Source organism: Neoarius graeffei, chromosome 12, assembly GCF_027579695.1.
Source record: "Neoarius graeffei isolate fNeoGra1 chromosome 12, fNeoGra1.pri, whole genome shotgun sequence".
Classification (NCBI taxonomy): domain Eukaryota; kingdom Metazoa; phylum Chordata; class Actinopteri; order Siluriformes; family Ariidae; genus Neoarius; species Neoarius graeffei.
Window position 1 is genome coordinate 56,449,317 of NC_083580.1, and position 25,535 is coordinate 56,474,851.

The window sequence follows — 25,535 nt, forward strand, 5'->3', positions numbered from 1 at the left end:
ATTTGCAAAGGCAGTTCTAAAGCCATGAGTGGAGATATTTAAATGAGGGGGCAGTATAATTCTAATGAGCTCCCCTTGTGACATAGAAAGGGGAGAACAGTCTGAATGGCTTGCTGAAGCACATACTTTCTGAAATGGGCAACCCAAAAGAAACTGACTAAGTTGTCTTATTTCCCAGTTTGTGGGTTGGTAGGCTCCAGATCCCCAAATGTATGTTCACAAGCACTGAAAAAGTAAGTTTTTCACAATATATCCCCTTTAATATGTATATGCTAACTCTTTAAATAGCAAGCGCATTAGGCTAACATATAATCAAACCACTTCTTGTGAAGCACTGAAATAAGTCATTGGGAAACACTGAACTGAAAGTGGAAATTTTCTGTTAAATGAATATCCAGGAGTGTAAGCCGATGCAAATCAGTAACATCGACCTGTGAGAAATGCAAATGAGTTAGCTTAATGAGCAAACATACTTTTTGAGATGGATAGGAGGAATATGTAGAGGTCCAGATTACAACTCATGAATGTTCATTGACTGTGTCCAATGTAAGTCATTTTGATTATTTTAATGGTACTTCAGGGGTACTTGACATATTCATACATTTCACTGACAGTATCTTGAGGAATAAGTTACATCTTTGAGCACAAAATGACATTTGAGCCTTCAAATGTGCCTACTCAGGAACATCTAAAGTGCACGGATTTGAGATCATGTATTGGTTTAAAGCTCATAGGCAACAGTTTTAATTTTATGCACATTTGAAACTTTATATGTTAAAAAACCGTCTGTAATTTTCTTCTGGTCCCAAGAAGTATTGCTAATAAGTAATAATTAGAATAAGTTGGCGCGGATCGTGGCGAATTTCTGTTTGGCGATTTGTGTGACCACTCAGTGCATGACGTCATTTAAGCCAAACAAACCGCTTGAGTTGAGTCCACTTCCGTTTACTTACATTGCCATTCGGCTTGAGTGCAGACGTGCATTCAGGAATTTCCAAAGAAAAACCATGCCTTATTGTTGTGCAGTGAACTGTAACAACGAGACCGGTTCAGGAAGAAGCTTTTACCTTTTACCGAGAGAGGAGAAGAGGCAGAGCGAGTGGATTGGCTTTGTCCGGAAGAGAAGAGGCGGAGTGAGAGGATTGGCTTTTTCCGAAAAAGGAGAAGAGGCGGAGCGAGTGGGTTGGCTTTTTCCGAAAAAGAAGAGGTGGAGTGAGTGGGTTGGCTTTTTCCGAAAGAGGAGAAGAGGCGGAGCGAGAGGGTTAGCTTTTTCCGAAAGGGGAGAAGAGGCAGAGCGAGTGGGTTGGCTTTTTCCGAAAGAGGAGACGCGGCAGAGAGAGTGGATTGTGCGCGTGAAGCCAGAGGGTTGGGTTTTTTTTCTGGAAGAGGAGACGAGGCAGAGAGAATGGATTGTGCGCGTGAAGCCAGAGGGTTGGGTTTTTTTCTGGAAGAGGAGACGAGGCGGAGAGAGTGGATTGTGCGCGTGAAGCCAGAGGGTTGTTTTTTTCTGGAAGAGGAGACGAGGCGGAGAGAGTGGATTGTGCGCGTAAAACAAAATCAAGCAGTCAAAGAAGAAACGGAGCAGCAACGCTCAAGCAAAAAGGAGAAGATTGGAGGTAAACATTTTTACTTTTGCTTGCAATTGACAAGTCAAGAATCCTGAGAGATCCTGTACAATCATTGTGGAAATGAGACAAAGGGATATTTCCTCGCTTAGAGTAGGCTATAAATACTACAGTGGCATGCAAAAGTTTGGGCACCCTTGCTGAAAATGTCTGTTACTGTGAATAGTTAAGTGAGCAGAAGATGAACTGATCACCAAAAGGCATAAAGGTAAAGATGAGACATTTCTTTTTAGTGTTTTATGCAGGATTTTTGTATTATTTTTGTTTTGTACAATTGGAGAGTGAAAAAAGAAAAGGAACACCATGCGAAAGTTTGGGCACCCCAATACATTTGAGTTCTCAGGTAACTTTTACGAAGGTTCCAGACCTTAATTAGCTTATTGAGCTGTGGCTTGTTCAAATTCTTCATTAGGAAAGGTCAGATAATGCAGATTTCAAAGCTGTATAAATTCTCTGACTCCTCCAACTTATCCCTAAAATCAACAGCCATGGGCTCCTCTAAGCAACTCCCTTGCATTCTGAATAATAAAACTAGACAGGGACACTCTAACGAGTGCAAACCCCGCCTTTTCCCTATTAAAATACATTGGGCGAAAATTTCGAAGTTCTGCCATGACCTTGACCTTTGACCTCCAAAATGTAATAGTTTCCTTCCTGGGTGATTGGCAACACATGTACAAAATTTGGTCCAAATCAATCCATTGGTTCTTGAGATATCTTGCAGACACACAGACAGACAGACAGACAGACAGACAGATACACACACACACACACACACACACAGACTGATGCAGGTGAAAATAATAACCCCTCCGACTACTGTCGGCGGGGTTAATAATAACCCCTCCGACTACTGTCGGCGGGGTTAATAATTGATGCTCACAAAGCAGGAGAAGGCTACAAGAACATAGCAAAGTGTTTTCAGGTAGCTGTTTCCTCAGATCGTAATGTTATTAAGAAATGGCAGTTAACAGAAACAGTGGAAATCAAAGTGAGGAAGATGAAGAAAACTTTCTGAAAGAACTGCTCGTTGGATTGCTTAGAAAGGCAAATAAAAACCCGTTTGACTGCAAAAGACCTTCAGAAAGATTTAGCAGACCCTGGAGTGGTGGTGCACTGTTCTACTATGCAGCGACACCTGAACAAATATGACCTTCATGGGAGAGTCATCAGAAGAAAACCTTTCCTGCGTCCTAGCCACAAAATTCAGTGTCTGAAGTTTGCAGATGAACATCTAAGTAAGGCTGATGCATTTTGGAAACAAGTCCTGTGGACTGATGAAATCAAAATAGAACTTTTTGGCCACAATGTGCAAAGGTATGTTTGGAGGAAAAAGGGTGCCAAATTCCAGGAAAAGAACACCTCTCCAACTCTGAAGCATGGGTGTGGATCGATCATGCTTTGGGGTTGTGTTGCAGCCAGTGGCACAGGGCACATTTCATTGGTTGAGGGAAGCACGGATTTGAATAAATACCAGCAAACTCTGGAAGCAAACATCACACCATCTGTAAAAAAGTTGAAGTTAAAAAGAGGATGGGTCCTACAATAAGACGATGATCCAAAACATACCTCAAAATCTACAATGGAATACCTCAAGAGGCACAAGCTGAAGGTTTTGCCCTGGCCCTCACAGTCCCCTGACCTAAACATCATTGAAAATCTGTGGATAGATCTCAAAAAAGCAGTGCATGCAAGACAGCCCAAGAAACTTGTAGAACTGGAAGCCTTTTGCAAGGATGAATGCACGAAAATCCCCCAGGTAAGAACTGAAAGATTATTAGCTGGCTACAAAAAGTGTTTACAAGCTGTGATACTTGCCAAAGGGGGTTACTAAGTACTGACCATGTCAGGTGCCCAAACTTTTGCTTCAGGTCCTTTTCATTTTTTGTTATTTTACACCTGTAAATGATGGAAATAAAAATGTAATCTTGCGGAAAATATTAAAGAAATGTGTCATCTTTACCCTTATGCCTTTTGGTGATCAGTTCATCTTCTGCTTACTTAACTATTCACAGTAACAGACATTTTCAGCAAGGGTGCCCAAACTTTTGCATGCCACTGTATAATGCCGCAGATGGCAGGCTAATGTGGCCTACCGTCGCACTGTCAAGTAATCGTTACCTATATCCACTAGGGAGGGCGGTTTAATTATTCTTCAAAAGGGCTCTTATTTAGTATTACGACAAAAGTAAGAATTTATCATAACTACCAGGATAAATCGTTTGGGCGCGAGTCTTGTTGAGGTCCGGGGTCACCGTGATCAGAGTCGGCTGAGTCGCTATCCGATTCCGAGGCCGCACGGTCAAACCAGTGAGCCACATTCACCAATTGCTTCGCAACGGCCATAGGTTCATAGATACTGTATATGGTTTCACCTCTCGATATTTAATTTGGAGAGTTCCTACTTCAAAATCGCTATCGCTTTCAGACATTTTACACAACCTCTCACGACCAAAGCCTGTACACGTGTGCTCGGTTCGCAAGTAAACACAGAACTGCTCCCGGTCTGTTTGGCTTAAATGACGTCACGACGGCTGCCCCTGGCGGTGAAAGTGCGCATAAGTGAGATGTAAACAAACCTTCAGAAATTGGGCAAAACGGTATATTTTAACCGTTTTATTCAATTTTAGGGTGCAAATTAGACACTAAGAAGATTGAGTTCGCTTTTTGGGTCGTTCTTCTAGACAATAAAGTTGATATTCTACGTTTCACCTCCGACCATTGCATATGACCTTTAAAGACACACAAGGCATAGTGAGTGAGTGAGCAATAATAGCCTACATGATTACTTGTGTTAATGATGATGAGCTGTTCAGTTTTTGAGCCCTTTTGAGTTCATTTTCTTCTTTTATTTTTTCCCTCTCTGAGGTAGTAAAGTGAAATAGGGTCCACGTTTGGTCCTTGAATTATGAACTGTCCACAAATCATGCTTAGCACTTTTAGCACCCGAACTAATCTTACCAGCTCTCATTTGTCTTTGTCAGTCTCTCTCTCTCTCTCTCACACACACACACACACACACACACACACACACACACACACACACACACACACACACACACTTTATTTCTCAGTTGATGGGAGCAATACATGACGAGCAAAAACAATGAAGCCCTAGTCCACACCAACACAGTTACATCTGAAAATACATCTTTTTTAAAAATCTGTTTTGTCTTTTGATCCACGCATCCAGTGCGTATACTCAAACATGTCATTTTTCTATCATTTTCATGTTTCATTGTGGTTGAGAAACTTTTAGGAACTGTACTGAAAGTGTGTCCATAAATAGGGTTTATTTGTGTTAGTGTGGACTAGGCGTTCAGTTATTGTTCTTGTTTTAATCCTGTACTCCGCAGCTGCCATCATCATCATCATCATCATCATCATCATCCTGTCTGTAAGAAAGCAAAGATTGCAATCAACAACTAAGGAATAAAACAATTGGGGCATGCTGTTATAGGAATATAATCAACAACAGTGTGGTGTCATGTAGTCTGATGAGTTTATTCTCCAATAACAGCATGTCTCAAAGGGTTTTATTCCTCCTTTAAAAATATAAACTGTGCATGTCAACTTCATTACTCTCTATCTACCCATCCATCCATTATCTGTAACCGCTTATCCTGTTCTACAGGGTCGCAGGCAAACTGGAGCCTATCCCAGCTGACTATGAGCGAGAGGCGGGGTACACCCTGGACAAATCACCAGGCCATCACAGCGCTGACACAGAGACAAACAACCATTCACACTCACATTCACACCTACGGTCAATTTAGAGCCACCAATTAACCTAACCTGCATGTCTTTGGACTGGGGGGGAAACCGGAACACCTGGAGGAAACCCACGCGGACACGGGGAGAACATGCAAACTCCACACAGAAAGGCCCTCACCGGCCACTAGGCTCGAACCCAGGACCTTCTTGCTGTGAGGCGACAGTGCTAACCACTTCATCATCGTGCCGCCCTCATTATGCTCTAGTGTTAACTAAAACATATCAGCTGCAACAGTGTGTGATGGGTTCTGTTAAACCCAGTGTATATGCACACACTAGTTGGGGGACACATCACAAGGATCATGCCTTATTAATATCAAGGTTCATGATTCAAGGTTCACTATGTGGCCACGCTTAATTTTCTCCTTCCCTTGACAACAATCTCATTGCCATGCCTTACTAAGTTGTGACTATTTCTAATTCAAAAGTTCCACACAAACAATCGAAGAAACAATTTAGCATTGTTCTAACAAAAAACCTTCTAATTATAACTCCTTTTTTAATAGAGAAACTATACAATAGAGAAAAGGAAACTCGCTGCCTAAAATGCAAAACAATATCCCTAACAGAACAAACGTCTTAAAGTGCATATCACGGGTAAATTCAGAAGCAAGATCATTGTAATTCTCCTATTTTATATTAAACTTTGGTCAAATATCTGTCACATTTTGCATTTTCTGCAATTTTTTTACCTTGCGCAATACCAGAAAAATTCAGTTGAAATCAAGCCATTTGAGGTGAATTGGTCCGTCTCTGAAAAAACTTGGCATTTGGATTTCCCAGCAAACATTGATTTTCGTGACATCGCGTGCAGGACGCCTCCTTCTGAATCCTATGTCAGCGCTGGTTTGTTTATGAGAAAACGACCTGGTGGTTTTCTGCAAATTTCTTCAACGTTATCGTGTAATTATTAAAATGGTTAACAGATGTATCGTAGGAGGGTGTAGCAACACCAATCTTGATGGGATTAGTACTCATCGTTTCCCACATTGCGCTCAGGTGACAATTACATATTTCAATGCAAAATCGCTAGCTGCTAAATTTGGTCTACACAGGCTGTGCACTGAAACCATGCAAGCTCTCACAGCCTGCTGGCGCTTCTGCAGGTGACGTCACGAATCTGGCTCCAGACTCCCTTGGGATTTTTCGAGATGCGTTTTGTTATTTTTTTTTTTTTCTGCTGTAGACAGATGGCCTTGTGCAAAATTACCCTTCTAGATGAGTGTGTAAAGGGACATTCTTTCATATAAAAAAACCCAATTTGGTCCAGGATATGCACTTTAATGTGTTTTTTCTCATTTTAATGAAGGGTGCCAGTATTTCTAGAATGTACAGTTATACAACCCCAAATCGGAAAAAGTTGGGACGGTATGTTGAAATTGAAAATTAAACTGGAAACAATGATTTGTAAATAATCTTTGACCTGTATTGCACTCAAAACAATACAAGAGCACATTATTTGATGTTTTACCTCATGAATTTTACAGGTTTCTTTTTTTCAAAATAAACACATTCAATTTTGATTCTTGCAACACATTTCAAAAAAGTTGGAGCAGTAAAGCATTTACCACTTTATAATGTTGGCATTCCTTCTCACAACACTTAAAGGAACAGTCCACCGTACTTCCATAATGAAATATGTTCTTCTCTGAATTGAGACGAGCTGATCCGTACCTCTCCGAGCTTTGTGCGACCTCCCAGTCAGTCAGACGCGCTGTTACTCCTGTTAGCAATGTAGCTAGGCTCAGCATGGCCAATGGTATTTTTTGGGGCTGTAGTTAGATGCGACCAAACTCTTCCACGTTTTTCCTGTTTACATAGGTTTATATGACCAGTGACATGAAACAAAGTTCAGTTACACAAATTGAAACGTGGCGATTTTCTATGCTATGGAAAGTCCGCACTATAATGACAGGCGTACTAACACCTTCTGCGCGCTTCGACAGCGCATTGATACCTTCACTCAGGAGTGAAGGTATCAATGCGCTGTCGAAGCGCGCAGAAGGTGTTAGTACGCCTGTCATTATAGTGCGGACTTTCCATAGCATAGAAAATCGCCACGTTTCAATTTGTGTAACTGAACTTTGTTTCATGTCACTGGTCATATAAACTTATGTAAACAGGAAAAACGTGGAAGAGTTTGGTCGCATCTAACTACAGCCCCAAAAAATACCATTGGCCATGCTGAGCCTAGCTACATTGCTAACAGGAGTAACAGCGCGTCTGACTGACTGGGAGGTCGCACAAAGCTCGGAGAGGTACGGATCAGCTCGTCTCAATTCAGAGAAGAACATATTTCATTATGGAAGTACGGTGGACTGTTCCTTTAAAAGATATTTAGAGACTGAAGACACAGAGTGATGAAGTGTTTCAGGCGTTATTTTGTCCCATTCTTCCTCCAAACAGGTCTTAAGGTGTGCAACAGTATGGGGTCATCATTGTCATATTTTTTCATTTCAAAATTCACCACACATTCTATATTGGGGACAGAAGGGACAGGCACCCTCTTCTTCTGCAGCCATGCCTTTGTAACATTTGTAGAATGTGGTTTTGCATTGTCTTGTTGAAATATCCTTGGAAAAGATGTCATCTTGAAGGCAGCATATGTTGCTTCAAAACTTCAATGTACTTGTCTGCATTAATGCTGCCATCACAGAAACATAAGTTACCTTTGGTAAGGGCACTGATGCAACCCCATACCATGACAGGCCCTGGCTTTTGGACTTGTTGCTGATTACAGTTTGGATGGTCCTTTTCGTTCTTGAGTCAATGCCATCTGAGGGATCGGAGATCACGGTTGTTCAGCTTAGGCTTGTGCCCTTGCCCTTTATGCACTGAAGTGCCTCCAGTTTCCTTGAATCGTTTAATGATATGATGCACTGTAGAGAGTAAAATATCCAAATTCCTTCTTATCTTTCTTTGAGGAACAATGCTTTTAAACATTTCAATCATTTTCTCATGGATTTGTTGACAAATTGGAGATCCTCTGCCCATTTTTGTTTCAAATCGCATCATTATTTAATTGCTTTACCTCATTAATAGCCCTATATCAGTGTTTCTCAACCACTCGGCCATGGCCCATTAATGGGCCGCAAAGCGCCATCTAGTGGGCTGTAAGTTTATTTTCAAGTTGAAGCTAATTTTTACTCGTAGTAGGGTACAATTGCTGGGCTGCATCTGATGTCACATCCGCCTTATTAAGCTACAGTCACACTACAGCTTGCGATACTTTGCGATGGGTTATCAGTGTAAATGAGGCATTTTGATGGCGATGTATACGTGAGCTAAAAGTTATGGTCACACAGTAGGTGAACACTTGACTGCCGTGCCTTTGCGTGCTTGAGTCTGGTGCAGCTCGAGCGGTCGCGAGCACTCAAGGAACGTGTTGTGTGCGCTTGGGACCCAGTCATTATGGGAAACACCTGATACTGATTTGAGTGTAATCAGCATGTACAGGTATGGACGTTGTTTTCACAGAGGCTTTGTGAAGCATTATAATTATCACTGTCACGTTTGTTTCTAGCCATGTTTATAAAACTGTTTAAATACTCTGCTTTGTGTTTTGCTTTTGGAAAAAAAAAACACTTGGAAGATGCTCTGGACACTTACAGTAATGCATTTATGTCTGAGGACTACCGTTGACTTGTTAACTCTAGGACTGCAGTTGTCATGAACAGTTTTGCACTCAAGTTTCCATCAATGAACAATTTATAACGTCAACAAAACAGACTTCATGTTAAAACTATAATGATTTTCCTGGTTACATAGTTATACTTTGTGACTATATAGGGGACAGTTATAGAAGTGAGCTATTTACGATCACGTTATCTGTCATCACCCAAATGAGGATGGGTTCCCTTTTGAGTCTGGTTCCTCTCGAGGTTTCTTCCTCATGTCATCTGAGGGAGTTTTTCTTTGCCACTGTCACCAAAGGCTTGCTCATTGGGGATAAATTAGGGATAAAATTAGCTCATGTTTAAAGTCTTTAATCCTCTGTAAAGCTGCTTTGCAACAATGTCTATTGTTAAAGCACTATACAAATAAACTTGACTTAAATATCACGCCGGCTAATAAATAGTCTTCCTGCACTTAGATCCATCTACCACTGTCTATCTTGTAGTGTCCTGATCCCCAGATGTTTAACCCAGCCACATATAGAAAGTTGTACTCCTCCAGGCTCTTCCAGGTTTTCATCTGTGTGTCCGTGTAGAACAATGTCTGCAGCACCAGGTAGTTTGAGATGTTGGGGAACTCAACAGATGGAGCATTTTCCAACTCATAGGAAAAATATTTCTTTGTTAATGTGTAAGGATCTATCCCATCGAGTGGTTTCTATATCCACTTCTTTTGAGTGTACTTCTTGGTTTTAATAACTTTCTTGTTTTCTGTACACAAACATGGCAATAAGTTCTTGTGTTAATGAACCAGGCTCCACTTTTGGATCATTAATCCCTTTTGAGTGAGAATGCCCTGCATGCATGGTTTTATGCTGGCTTCTGGCACATCCATAGATTTTTAAATACAATACCTACCGTTAAAGGAAAACTGAAGGCAAATTTTTTATCAAAATTCTATTTATTTCATTTTAAGTATAGAAATGCATTTTTGATAGCTATTTTGTTACTGCTATAGCAAGTTACGAGCATTTGAAATGTGCTATGTAATATATCAGTCCATATGTCAAAGCAATGGCCGTAAACGAGATTCGTTGAGACCTGTGCGAGACATCATAGGACAGAAGTAAAACATACAGCAGAAATCAAAGTGACCAACATCTGCCAACATTGTCAAAAGACGTGCGCGCCCTCTTTCGAATGCTGATGTAATCAAGCCAGAAGTTTTGTTTGTTCTGATAGCAGTCAGGAAAGTTTGAAAAAAGTAGACAGTAATCATCATTTAAACTCATTTTTGTGCAATATTTAGTTTGGAAAACAGTTTTCAAAATGGCGGCACTGACACCTGGCTGACACGTCACGTTTCAAAGTCTCGCACAAGTCTTGTGAAGATTGCGCAGATTAGCGACGCCTGCCGTGGACCAAATGAACTAAATTCAACACGGCTAAAAACCGAATAGGCCAATAAGTATAATATTTAATTGCAATTAGTTGCCAATATGAGTCACGATATAAGGTTACTAAAACCGAAAAAGTAATTGAATAACATGTTAATTAAGAAATAAAGCAAGTTTAAAAATTACTTTAGTTCTCCTTTAAAAACAGTTTGTTTTTATTGCACTTATTTAATTCCTGGGCTACCATCTGTAACAGGGAGTGATTTTGCATCCCATTAATACACTATACAATAGATTATTAGGTTCTAATAGAATAGATGAGCCAAAATAATTGGGGATCTTTTTTAATGGGCCCTGACTCATTACAAGTATGAACAGGTGGGCCTCACAGCAGAAAAGGTTGAGAACTCCTGGTCTAAATGACCCCATCCCAATTTTTTTTAGAATGTGTTGCAGATCTGAAATGCAGGAATGGAGGTATATTCACAAATGAAATGAAGTTGACCAGACAAAACATGAAATATCTTGGGTTCATACTGTCTGCAATGAAATACAAGTCAAAGTAAATTTAGAAATCACTGCTTTCTTTTTTTTATTTGCATTTTCCATACCAGCCCAACTTTTTCTGATTTGAGGTTGTATATTTTGATCATAATTGCACAGCTGTGGGGCATTGTGGCTCAGGCGGACAAGGCACCATACCATAAATCCGGGGACCCAGGTTCGATTCCGACCTGAGGTCATTTCCTGATCCGTCTTTCTCCTGCTCATTTCCTGTCTCTACACTGTCCTATCCAATAAAGGTGGAAAAAGCCAAAAAAAAGTTATAATAATTACACAGCTGTCACTTTTGTCTGGACTTATGACTCACCATTTTATTCATGTTACATGTTGCTTACAGTTATGGAGGAAAAAAAATCTAGATCAGCAAATCTCTTCACAGCAGGACCAGAAATTATGACAATCTTTTTTTTTTCTCTCCCACAGCAAAGGAAACAGTCAGACAAATGTCTGGAGTAATCAGCGTTTTACAGCTAGGCACAACCAAGAGCAATTTTAGCTAATATAAATGTAACAGGAAGAGACACGAAGCAGATTGTGTTACTAAACAAAATTGTTAGTTGCTGTGCATGTGTTATATCAAAGCACAACAATCCCATAAGATTACATGTAGATTTAGATGAACATCTTGCATTTTGTCCCTTAATCAGGCAGACAGAAGGATGAGGCTGACGTCAGCATTGTGCCATCGTGTCGTCTTACAGTGTGCTCAGGAGAACAATGTCGATGCACATATAAAAATGTGGCTCCTTCACTCATTTCGAGTGATCGATGAGAGAGGCATGACATGAGGGTCATTGCTCTTGCAGCCCTGCCAGCTAAAACAACTGAAGTCAGGGTTAAAATGGGACTTTGATTGGCTTGGCTTTCTGTCTCAGCTCACAGAAAATGGCCTAGCAACAGCTCCAGGAGTAGAGCAGTTCATCAGCGAATAGAATTCAGCAAGAAGTTCTGGATCAGTGTGTGTGTGAGCCTGGCTCATGATGATGAGGCATTATTGAACAGAACCTACAAGATTAAACCGAACATCTGAGAACTGTAATTAAAAATGTGTGTGTTTGTGGTAGGGTTTGCACAGACGGGTGGACTAATCCATTCATTAGTCTCTGCTGTGGGCATGTAACCAGGCTGAATGTACTTTGTTAGTCTGAAAATACAGTATTTCTGTCTAGATGAAGCCAATTCTGTACTCAACTGCATTATGTAAGACTACACTGGGAAATGTCTTTTTTTTTTAAGTTTATTTTGCTTTAGTGGACTGTGTATACTTTTACAGTGGTGCTTGAAAGTTTGTGAACCCTTTAGAATTTTCTATATTTCTGCATAAATAGGATCTAAAACATCATCAGATTTTTACACAAGTCCTAAAAGTAGATAAACAGAACCCAGTTAAACAAATGAGACAAAAATATTATACTTGGTCATTTATTTATTGAGGAAAATGATCCAAGATTACATATCTGTGAGTGGCAAAAGTAAATGAACTTTTGCTTTCAGTATCTGGTGTGACCCCCTTGTGCAGCAATAACTGCAAGTAAACATTTCCAGTAACTGTTGATCAGTCCTGCTCACCGGCTTGGAGGAATTTTAGCCCATTCCTCCATACAGAACAGCTTCAACTCTGGGATGTTGGTGGGTTTCCTCACATGAACTGCTTGCTTCAGGTCCTTCCATAACATTTCGATTGGACTGAGGTCAGGACTTTGACTTGGCCATTCCAAAACATGAACTTTATTCTTCTTTAACCATTCTTTGGTAGAACGACTTGTGTGCTTACGGTTGTTGTCTTGCTGCATGACCCACCTTCTCTTGAGATTCAGTTCATAGACAGATGTCCTGACATTTTCCTTCAGAATTCGCTGGTATGATTCAGAATTCATTGTTTCATCAATGATGGCAAGCCATCCTGGCCCAGATGCAGCAAAACAGGCCCAAACCATGACCTTACCACCACCATGTTTCACAGATGGGATAAGGTTCTTATGCTGGAATGCAGTGTTTTCCTTTCTTCAAACATAACGCTTCTCATTCAAACCAAAAAGTTCTATTTTGGTCTCATCCATCCACAAAACATTTTTTCCAATAGCCTTCTGGCTTGTCCACGTGATCTTTAGCAAACTACAGATGAGCAGCAATGTTCTTTTTGGACAGCAGTGGCTTCCTCCTTGCAACCCTGCTATGCACACCGTTGTTGTTCAGTGTTCTCCTGATGGTGGACTCATGAACATTAACATTAGCCAATGTGAGAGAGGCCTTCAGTTGCTTAGAAGTTACCCTGGGGTCCTTTGTGACCTTGCCGACTATTACCCGCCTTGCTCTTGGAGTGATCTTTGTTGGCCGACCACTCCTGGGGAGGGTAACAATGGTCTTGAATTTCCTTCATTTGTACACAATCTGTCTGACTGTGGATTGGTTGAGTCCAAACTCTTTACAGATGGTTTTGTAACCTTTCCCAGCCTGATGAGCATCAACAACACTTTTTCTGAGGTCCTCAGAAATCTCCTTTGTTCGTGCCATGATACACTTCCACAAACGTGTTGTTAAGATCAGACTTTGATAGATCCCTGTTCTTTAAATAAAACAGGGTGCCCACTCACACCTGATTGTCATCCCATTGATTGAAAACACCTGACTCTAATTTCACCTTCAAATTAACTGCTAATCCTAGAGGTTCACATACTTTTGCCATTCACAGATCTGTAATATTGGATCATTTTCCTCAATAAATAAATGACCAAGTATAATATGTTTGTCTCATTTGTTTAACTGGGTTCTCTTTATCTACTTGTAGGACTTGTGTGAAAATCTGATGTTGTTTTAGGTCATATTTATGCAGAAATGTAGAAAATTCTAAAGGGTTCACAAACTTTCAAGCACCACTATAAACGCTGGCTACTTTGAAGAATCTAAATTATGAAACATATTTTTTAAAACCTTTTTTCTGTTTACCATGTAATTCCATATATGTTCCAGATGTTATTTCATAGTTCTGATATCTTCAGTATTCATTCATTCATTATCTCTAGCCGCTTTATCCTTCTACAGGGTCGCAGGCAAGCTGGAGCCTATCCCAGCTGACTACGGGCGAAAGGCGGGGTGCACCCTGGACAAGTCGCCAGGTCCTCACAGGGCTGACACATAGACACAGACAACCATTCACACTCACATTCACACCTACGGTCAATTTAGAGTCCCCAGTTAACCTAACCTGCATGTCTTTGGACTGTGGGGGAAACCGGAGCACCCGGAGGAAACCCACGCGGACACGGGGAGAACATGCAAACTCCACACAGAAAGGCCCTCGCCGGCCCCAGGGCTCGAACCCAGGACCTTCTTGCTGTGAGGCAACAGCGCTAACCACTACATCACCATGCTGCCCTATCTTCAGTATATAATAGTCAAAATACAGAAAAACCTATGATTGAGTAGGGGTGTCCAAAATTTTGACTGATACTGTATGTGCTTCTTGAACATCTCATTCCAGAGTTTGTACTCCTATAACCGCTATCTCCACTCTTCTGGGAAGGCTTTACGCTAGATTTTGGAACAATGCTGTGTGGATTTTTGCTCATTCAGCCACAAGAGCATTAGTGAAGATAGGTATTGATGTCATGCGAGGAGGTGTGGCATGCAGCCAGCGTTCCAATTCATCCTAAAGGTGTTTAATGGGGTTGAGGTCAGGGTTCTGTGTGGGCCACTTCAGTTCTTCCACACCAGCCTTGGCAAACCATGATGCCAAGGTATGGACCTTGATTTGTACACAGGGGCAAGTGCTTTGTGATTGCCTTTCATGCAAGCAGCCTTAAACTTGCCCCTAAAAGATATCGCTAAGTAGCTAATGTAATTGAATGCAATTGGTAATTGAATGATCAATCTCATTAAATCTGAAGATTAATAATTAAATTGAATCAGTCTCATTAAATCAGTCTCATTGGATCAGTCTCATTAATTAATACCATTAATTTTGGTGCTTAATAATAAATTACCAAAAAGCTAAATTATGGTATATTCCAAATTATGATCACTTACCATATTACATAAATCATATGCACCTTGGAATTCTTTGAGATTTGGGTTACTTCAAAAGTATTGGAACAACAAATAAAACACAGTTTCAATAATAATTGAATTTATTATAACAAAGATAAAAATGAATAATGTCAGCAGATATATACATATAAACAAGCATCAACGGTGTGTGTCGTGTGTGAGAGTGATTGGAATCTTATCTGAGGTATGTGTTTGTGTGTGTTATCTGAGGTGTGTGTGGTCATGACCACGTGTTTCTAAGTACAGCAAGAGAGTTAGCTTTGGTTGCTAATTGAGATGGGTTGGCCACGTGTGGAGACACAGATTAGCCTTGTGTCGCTAGCTAAGACAAAGGAATGCTAGCTAAGGTGTGTTTGTGTGTGTGTGGCCTAAGCAAAAGTTAGCATAGATTGCTAGCTAAGGTGTGTTTGTGGTAAACAAAAGGTTAGCCTAGCTTGCTAACGAGACAAAAGAATTAGCCATGTGGCTAGCTAAGGAGGGTGTGTCACCATGTGGGGTTTGAGAACAAAGGATTTAGCTCTGGTTGCTAGCTAAGATGTGTTGGCCACGTGTGGAGACACAGATTAGCCTTGTGTCGCTAGCTAAGACAAAGGGATGCTAGCTAAGGTGTGTTTGTGAGGCCTGTGGAGGAGGGCCGCCACGTGTTCCCTTGAGACAATACAGTTAGCTCTGGATGCTAATGAGACAGAAGAATTAGCCATAGCAGCTAACTCACTAGCTTTATAACATTTACCAGATTCACTGAAACCTTGATGAGGTCAAAATGTGTAAGAATGAAATTAAGAGTGTTGGGAAGGAATAGAAGATAGCATGCAACCTGTCTATTAAACAATTGAGAGATCAAAACAAAATAGAACAATCAATTCAACACAAAATCAGTGTGCACACTTAAACAGTTCCTGAGTTTAAATTCACACTACTTCAATAAAGCAAATTCCTAAGACTAGTTTTATGCCCCAAAATTTGCCAGTCTTACTTAGTATCTTGCTTATAGCAAGATTATGAGAAGAAGTTCCGAGACTTTTAGAGTTTCACCGTTGTGAAGCACGTGAGTCACTTCCGTGGAAACAGAGGATCTCTTGGTCCGACGCGTGGTCACTCTTGATGAAAAGAGAGTCTCTCATCAGACAATGTGCACAGCGATTTAATTAGAAGGATCCGGTCGCTTCTAATTTTAAATTAACTGCTTGGGCTGCAGTCGTACGTACTTATAATGAATAAAACCAGTTGTAACTCGACTGAGTTAAAAATCGCGCGATTCTGGAGTCTACCTTGGCCAAGGGTACGAAAGAAAAGTGCTAAATTCTGTTTCTTGGAAAAAAGATGTCTTTTCTTGGGTTTTCTGGGTATCTCTTTGTGTCTAGATGGCTTGACATCCACGACGAGAGAGAGATAGACGGAAGCATTGTTCCGTTTCTTATGCTTTCATGGAGGATGTGACGTAGATGATCCCGCCCCAGCGTGACGCAGGTCAACGCGGAAGCTGGAAAAGGGAGTTGTAGTCCTTAAAGGGACTGTGTTGTAGTTCTTAGACGGACTGTGTACCTACACTAACTTGAAACAAAATCAACAAAACAGAGAAGAGGACATGCACAACTGACTTTTTAAAAATGTATAAATGATGCAATAAAAAGAAATTTCGCTAGATAAACTTCACTCAATGAATCGACGATTATTTCCCCACTCATTTTAGTGTAGAGAGAAATCAGTCGAATGAACAGACGATGATGAGGCTCGAGTTGAAATGACATGAGTGAGTTTTACTTCAGGTGATGAGACTGAAACTGATGTGGATGTTGCTGATAATCAAAGTGATAATGAACATTTCCTAGTGTAAATTTAACATTCCAGTTTGTTATTTGTTTTTCCATGAGTAGATTTGGGTATAAATGGAGAGACAGGCAGTGCTGCTTTCAGTCAAAATAAAATGTCTTTTCTCTTTTTTGACTTTTAACAGTAATCAGACTTAAATGCTGCAACTTCAATTGTGTTTGAGATACTGTACATGCAGAAGAGAAACTTACTCCTGTAGTTCTGTAGAATTGTTAAAGTAGAAAATGTTAAAATTTCACCATGCGATGAATTTTTCCAGGTCAAACCTCCACTCCACGGCACAGTGGTGTAGTGGTTAGCACTGTTGCCTCATGGCAAGAAGGTTCCGGGTTCGAACCCAGCGGCCGGTGAGGGCCTTTCTGTGTGGAGTTTGCATGTTCTCCCCATGTCTGCGTGGGTTTCCTCTGGGTGTTCCGGTTTCCCCCACGGTCCAAAGACATGCAGTTAGGTTAACATGGGGTGGCCTTGGGCTGAGGTGCCCTTGAGTAAGGTACCTAACCCCTGACTGCTCCAGTGGCTGCCCACTGCTCTGGGTGTGTGCGCGTGCGTTCACTGCTTCAGATGGGTTAAATGCAAAGGATGAATTTCAGTGTGCTTGAAGTGTGCATGTGACAAATAAAGGCTTCTTCTTCTTCACTCGGACCTCCATCCATGAACAAACCACTAGCTACATCTGTGCTGTTCTAAAGCTCCGCCCCCTTACTGCATTTTTTCTTTATATCCGGCAGACAAAACATCCGAGGATGACGTCAGGATTCTGTTGCCGAGTCATCTTTTACAGTGCGGTTAGCACAAAGACACACCCACAAAAAATTATACATTTATAACCTGGCTTTAATGATGAATCAGAGCATCATTGCGTTACTGTCTCTCTTGCATTCCCTCTCACGCCTGTTCATGTTCCTACTCTCCTCAAATAGTGTCTGAAACACAAGTGCACTATTGATCATTAATTCAATGTAAAAGGCGTAAAGTGCTCAAATGGGTTTTTATTACATTTCGGCTAAGTCTATCAGACACAAAGTACAAATGATTGTCAGAAAGGAAAAAAGAAATTGCTCAAGTTCAGTTCATTTACTAAGCCCGCTCAATGAAATCGATTGTTTCTGAAGCACACAACATTGTCACCTCTGTTATGTTCAAGTCAAGTCTATTTGTATAGCGCTTATAACTATAGACATTGTTGCAAAGCAGCTTTACAGAATTTGAATTAATTAAAACATGAGCTAATTTTATCCCTAATCTATCCCCAATGAGTAAGCCTGTGGCAACGGTGGCAAGGAAAAACTCCCTCAGACGATATGAAGAAACCTCGAGAGGAGCCAGACTCAAAAAGGAGCCCATCCTCATTTGGGCAACAACAGACAGCATGACTATAACATTAACAGTTTTAACATGAAGTCAGTTTCGTTGATGTTATAAACTTTTCATTGATGGAAACTTGAGTGTAAAAAGTGTTCATGACAACTGCAGTCTTAAAGTTAGCAAGTCAACTGTAGTCCTCAGCCATAAAAGTGTCCAGAGCAGTTACATAAAACTGTAAGTGTCCAGAGCATTTTCCAAGTGTGACTTTCAACTGTCCATATGGGGCCGTCCTCCACACGAGCGATGTGATGAGACTCCAACCAGACACAGGGCATCAGGATGGATCAGGCAGGTCCGAGGAGCAGAAGAGGTCAGCATCTCGATCCCAGGATTGACATGTAACTCAGAGGAACAGATTGGGGGGGGGGGAGAGAAAACACAGGTTGTTAGGTATTGCCCAATGTCACCTGATTAAGTAAGAACAGTATACATTTTGTGCTGAGTACAACCCCAATTCCAAAAAAGTTGGATATAGAGTATATGAAAGTTTACCTTTTTGAATTAAATTATGAAAAAAAGGAACTTTTTCATGGTATTCTAATTTTTTGAGATGCACTAGTACACACACACACACACACACACACACACACACAACCCCGATTCCAAAAAAGTTGGGACAAAGGACAAATTGTAAATAAGAACGGAACGCAATAATTTACAAATCTCAAAAACTGATATTGTATTCACAATAGAACATAGACAACATATCAAATGTTGAAAGTGAGACATTTTGAAATTTCATGCCAAATATTGGCTCATTTGAAATGTCATGACAGCAACACATCTCAAAAAAGTTGGGACAGGGGCAATAAGAGGCTGGAAAAGTTAAAGGTACAAAAAAGGAACAGCTGGAGGACCAAAGTGCAACTCATTAGGCCAACTGGCAATAGGTCATTAACATGACTGGGTATAAAAAGAGCATCTTGGAGTGGCAGCGGCTCTCAGAAGTAAAGCTGGGAAGACGATCACCAATCCCCCTAATTCTGCGCCGACAAATAGTGGAGCAATATCAGAAAGGAGTTCAACAGTGTAAAATTGCAAAGAGTTTGCACATATCATCATCTACAGTGCATAATATCATCAAAAGATTCAGAGAATCTGGAAGAATCTCTGTGCGTAAGGGTCAAGGCCGGAAAACCATAGTGGGTGCCCGTGATCTTCGGGCCCTTAGACGGCACTGCATCACATACAGGCATGCTTCTGTATTGGAAATCACAAAATGGGCTCAGGAATATTTCCAGAGAACATTATCTGTGAACACAATTCACCGTGCCATCCGCTGTTGCCAGCTAAAACTCTATAGTTCAAAGAAGAAGCCATATCTAAACATGATCCAGAAGCGCAGACGTCTTCTCTGGGCCAAGGCTCATTTAAATTGGACTGGGGCAAAGTGGAAAACTGTTCTGTGGTCAGACGAATCAAAATTTGAAGTTCTTTATGGAAATCAGGGACGCCGTGTCATTCGGACTAAAGAGGAGAAGGACGACCCAAGTTGTTATCAGTGCTCAGTTCAGAAGCCTGCATCTCTGATGGTATGGGGTTGCATTAGTGCGTGTGGCATGGGCAGCTTACACATCTGGAAAGACACCATCAATGCTGAAAGGTATATCCAGGTTCTAGAGCAACATATGCTCCCATCCAGACGGCCTCTCTTTCAGGGAAGACCTTGCATTTTCCAACATGACAATGCCAAACCACAAACTGCATCAATTACAGCATCATGGCTGCATAGAAGAAGGGTCCGGGTACTGAACTGGCCAGCCTGCAGTCCAGATCTTTCACCCATAGAAAACATTTGGCGCATCATAAAACGGAAGATACGACAAAAAAGACCTAAGCCAGTTGAGCAACTAGAATCCTACATTAGACAAGAATGGGTTAACATTCCTATCCCTAAACTTGAGCAACTTGTGTCCTCAGTCCCCAGACGTTTACAGACTGTTGTAAAGAGAAAAGCGGATGCCTCACAGTGGTAAACATGGCCTTGTCCCAACTTTTTTGAGATGTGTTGTTGGCATAAAATTTAAAATCACCTAATTTTTCTCTTTAAATGATACATTTTCTCAGTTTAAACATTTGATATGTCATCTATGTTCTATTCTGAATAAAATATGGAATTTTGAAACTTCCACATCATTGCATTCTGTTTTTATTTACAATTTGTACTTTGTCCCAACTTTTTTGGAATCGGGGTTGTACAAGCAGGGACTCTGGCAAAACTAACTATGACAGCATAACTAAAAGGGGAGAGCCAGAAGGTAACACAGGCATGAGGGAGCCCCGGGACATAAAGCAGCAGCAACTACACCGTCAACAAACTCGAGTGAGCAAGCGAGTGGGGGACTGACAGCATCCATACATCCCAGTTTACCAAAACACTCTGTCTGAGGATCCTCCAGATCTATTCCTTTACCTCATAAACACCATTAACAAAAGGCTTGACTAAACAGATATGTTTTCAGCCTAGACTTAAATGCTGAGACTTAAACCTCCTTGTGCTATGAACTCCACATCAGAGCTGTTATCTAAAACTAAAATTCGGGAAAAAAAATTCTTATAAATTTTCTGCAATAAATTTCATTTTAATTTTTTTATTCAGCAAACTCTAAACTAAATATCTAAGGATATAAGAACTCCATATTTGTTAAATTCAACATCAGAATGTTTTTAAAAAGTATATATTTTTTCAATGTTTGAAGCGCTGCTCGGGCGGCACGGTGGTGTAGTGGTTAGCGCTGTCGCCTTACAGCAAGAAGGTCCTGGGTTCGAGCCCCGGGGCCGGCGAGGGCCTTTCTGTGTGGAGTTTGCATGTTCTCCCTGTGTCCACGTGGGTTTCCTCCGGGAGCTCCGGTTTCCCCCACAGTCCAAAGACATGCAGGTTAGGTTGACTGGTGACTCTAAATTGACCGTAGGTGTGAGTGTGAATGGTTGTCTGTGTCTATGTGTCAGCCCTGTGATGACCTGGCGACTTGTCCAGGGTGTACCCCGCCTTTCGCCCGTAGTCAGCTGGGATAGGCTCCAGCTTGCCTGCGACCCTGTAGAAGGATAAAGCGGCTAGAGATAATGAGATGAGATGAAGCGCTGATGTTCTGAGTGTTTAGATAACATTCTTATATTATATCCCTCATCAAAAAATTCCTGTCCAGGGATTGGCCAAGGATGCCTTACATGACATAAAATAGTCCCACCATTGATTAAGCAATATATCTCGTGACGTCAAAAACAAACAAACAAAAAAGCATATGGTGTGGTATATCCTGGATATACCATACCATGAACTGATGTCACAGTTTCAAACTATAGGGCCAACTCGAGTAACAGTTGTGGCTCTGCAAGCATTTCTGTGTGTAGATCTAGGTATCATGATCATGCCTAGTGAAGCAGATGATAATATGGTACATTGCACATGCACAGGTCGAAGGTCGCTCTGACGTAAACAACAAACATGGCTGCCTCCAGTGAGTTTATGCCGAGATTCAATCTTAGCACTTTTAATTTGGAATTTTCTGATGAGGGATATAAATCAAATATACCATGCACTGAGAGGCAGTAATTATGGATTCTCTTCAGTGACTGGCACAGTACTGTTTTCTTCAGGGCTGCACTCCTCACAAAATAGTATGATGCCAGTCACCGAAAAGAATCCATAATTTCAACAGGAGCTTCTCAGTGCATAGTATATTTGATTACTTTTCAAGGAGTATGACACTGACCTTTTGAACCCTAGAGAGCACTGCACATATATACCATTATATTAAAATCATGATACTCTGCATAACTAAGTTTAAGCATTGAATTATGGGCACTGAGTTTGTACTCCAAATATTTTAGATTTTATGAGTCAGTAAGGTATTTACACTATTGTCTTCAGACCTTTTGATGTTTACTTAAAACAGAAAATGTGCAAGTTTCCACCGATTATTTAATTTTTTTGTTTACTGTGAGACCTGTAACCTCATCCTTGGACTCTCTGAAACCCTAATCTCGCTAAAAACCAGGGGTACTGAAGTCTCAAAAAACTTCAATTGCAAAATGAAAGGTCAGAGGAAGAATTATGTATCATGTTAACCTCATAAGAATGTAAACTCTCCTTGAACAGTTTAGGTAACTTATTTTTTCACTCACTGAATGAATACTGATATATGCATATGTATGTATGTATGTATTAACCTCCAGCAATGAGATGCTTGCTTGATCTGTTTGGCACGAAACCAGACATAGAAAGTTTCAGATATTATCTGCAATTCTTGGGTTTCACATGACATCATATCCACCTCATTAGTTATTCAAAACTTTAGCTGGTGGTCTACCAAAGCTCAGTTGACAAAGCGTTTGTATGGAGAAGGTGCATTGCTCACATGAAAAATGCCTTACGCTTGCGTTGTTTTAGGTTGTTCGAATTGATCAAACTGTGAAATTGATAAAAGTTTCTTCAGGGTTCCCCGTGAACTAAAAAAAGGGTGAACGAACACTGGATTTCACAAAAAGACGTCGAGAAAGGTGGCTTTTGAACCTCTCACTGAAATCGAAGGGAGCCGAGTCAAAGCATGCTCGAGTTTGCAGTGATCACTTCATGAAAGGTTTGTATTTCCCTCTCAGCTATGTCCTTAGTGTTTTCTGAGTACTTTTCTTGCTATGTGTTGTTATTTTACGGTACTTTTTTTTTAGTCACGAAGCGCTAAAGTCCCCAGCTGTTTCTTTGTTTACTCCTCACAAAGTCCATATGCATGAAGGTCGTGACAAAATTCTTCCCCAGCCATACAGTTACAATGCGCCGTGATCACTTCTCCGTCTTGTTTAACTAAGATCCAGGTCTTTAAAGGGGTTTCTGATGATCTTTGTGAATGATTTACCTGAGAGATAAAAGCCAACACAAGTGAGAATCAAGCAAACTGTTGTTTGTTTACACTTCAGCTTGGAGCGCTTCGTTGTAAAGACACGAACGAAAAGCTTTAAAAAAACATCCTTACACGGGCAAAAACAATACAGGATTCATTCTGCAGCGACTTGATAGCGAGGTCCTTTACCCAGCCACGTACAAAAAAGTTGTAAGCCTCCATACTCTTCCACGCTTTCATCTGTTTTGCGGTGTAGAAGGACGTCTGCAACACCAGATAGTTCGAGATGTCGGGGAACTCGACTGAAGGGTAGTTTTCAAGATTGTATGACAAATCCTTCTTTCCCAGACTGTAGGGGTCGATTCCATTGCACATAGCAATCTTCTGAATATATCTAAAGCGAGCAGTCAGTGCGTTTACATGCACATAGAGAGAATCGAATTTCTGCCGTTGCTCGACTGAAATCGAAGTTCAAAATGCCATGTATACACCTTAATTCGGCTGAAATTGAACCGAACTTGATTTCTCGGAATCGAGCTACACGACCTAGATTATGCGATTTCTGCCGAGCTACTTAGTGCATGTAAACCCTATTGAGCTACGTATTCGAGCTACTTACTTCAGCACTGCCCCTTCCGGAAGTGACGAGACCACAAGGGAAACACAACAGCCTCGGTCGGCATGACAACGAATCATGACAATGGCATGAATCATTTCTTTTTGTGGCATTGTTTGCACTGTTAAAATTTAGCTCACTTACTGTATCACCAAATATATCTGTACAGCTGTTGCATAACTGTGAATTGTATACATAAACAAGTCATTGTATTTGTGTGTATGTGTATATATATATATATATATATGTCCAACATCTGAAGAATGTCAATAAAAACAAAACAATTGAACTTTGTGTGTTTATTAAGACATAAGTTAAATTGTAAGCAAAAAAAAAAATTTGTAAGCAAAAAATGGACTTTAGAAAAATATTATTGTGCAAAATAAGTTGTCTTACAAAACAGTGGTCTGCGCCGGACAGTTTGTAGCCATACAGTCTGTTAGAGCAAGCCGAACAGCTTGAGCACGGAACTGCCAGTGTTGCCAGATTGGGGGTTTTAAGTGCATTTTAGCGGATTTGAACATGTTTTGGGCTGGAATACGTCAGCAGTATCTGGCAACACTATAGCTCTTCTTCATGACGACAACCGGAAGTGTACCAACACTATGGGGCGTGTAGCGCCACGTGTGGCTCGGGTGCACAATGCACCTTGCACAATAGCCCGATTTCACTTGTGCATGTAGGATTGGATTTCTCTGGCACCCCTGCTGGGACCCTTTGCTCGATTACCGACAGCAGCTCGATTTGGACGTGCATGTAAACGTACTGTGACTTCTAGATTACGAGCATACTCTGATAAGTTATCGCTAGTTGTTTGGACTACGGCAGCTGTTTTGGTTTGCTGGACCACCAGCTGTTTTACCGGAAGTGAAAATTGCTAAGAAAAGTCACGTGACTGAAACCCAAGCATTTGATAAGGGGCGGTCCTATGATCTCTAGGGTAGAGCTTAGCAATCAGTCTTGTTTGATCAATCGGACTCGGCACTGAATTGCGCTACATAATAAAGTGTCTATCCAACCCTCTTCGTTGCGTTAGTTTTTTTGTTTCTAATTAGGCTTTGAAATTCCACAATACTGTTAGGAAAAAAACAAAACACAACAGTGGATCTGACACACAAGACTTTTTTTTCAGACTTGGGAACCTTTCCTTACCTTTTGTTTAACCATTGCCCTTGAAATACTAAACATTTTTCTGGCTTTACCCTGTGCCTTTAAAAATAATAAATACAAACCAATTTAATTTGATTTTATTTCATTTAATTTCATTTTGTTCACTTTATTTTTAAAATTTTATTTTATTTCCTGTATTCCCCTTTTTTATCCCCTTCTTCCTATGCCCTTAGGTGGTCATGGGTGGGCATGATGGGTAGATTGAGGGTGGGCAAGGGGTGTGTATCTTTTCAATTCTGCTGTCATTTTATCTGTCATGTGAAAAAAAATTGAATTTTCAAGAAACAAAAGCAACTGTTAGTGGCAGTGCTTTTTAAAAACATCCACTTCCTGTTGGAGTCCAAGTCAAATGTGTGCTGGCAGTTGAGAAAAAATGCTCAGTGTAAAAGCAGCCTTAAGGTAGATAGTGTAATAAAAAGATGTCAGTTCTTTTAATCAGCATCATAAATCATCACAAAATATTTTTTGTTGCTTAGTGTGTGTGTGTTTAAGGGTTACAGTATTTTCACTCGAGTACAACTGCCTTCAACGAAAACCATCAAAGTAACATCGCTGTGAGAAGACACCATCATGCTGCAGTCACATCCACACAGGACGGAAAATCAGTCATGCCGCGTGAACGTAAATATGAATGTGTGAGTGTGTAAAATAGGAAGACCCCACGCAGAATGACTCAGGTGGCGAGCGGCAAA

The 25,535-nt window shown here is 40.7% G+C and overlaps 1 protein-coding gene across 1 annotated transcript in view; it reads left to right on the forward strand.

Annotated features, from left to right (window-relative positions):
• The window catches only part of capn5b (calpain 5b), a 107,599-nt gene that overhangs the window by 22,510 nt on the left and 59,554 nt on the right, over nt 1-25,535 (forward strand). The gene's annotated exons all lie outside the window — the stretch shown is intronic.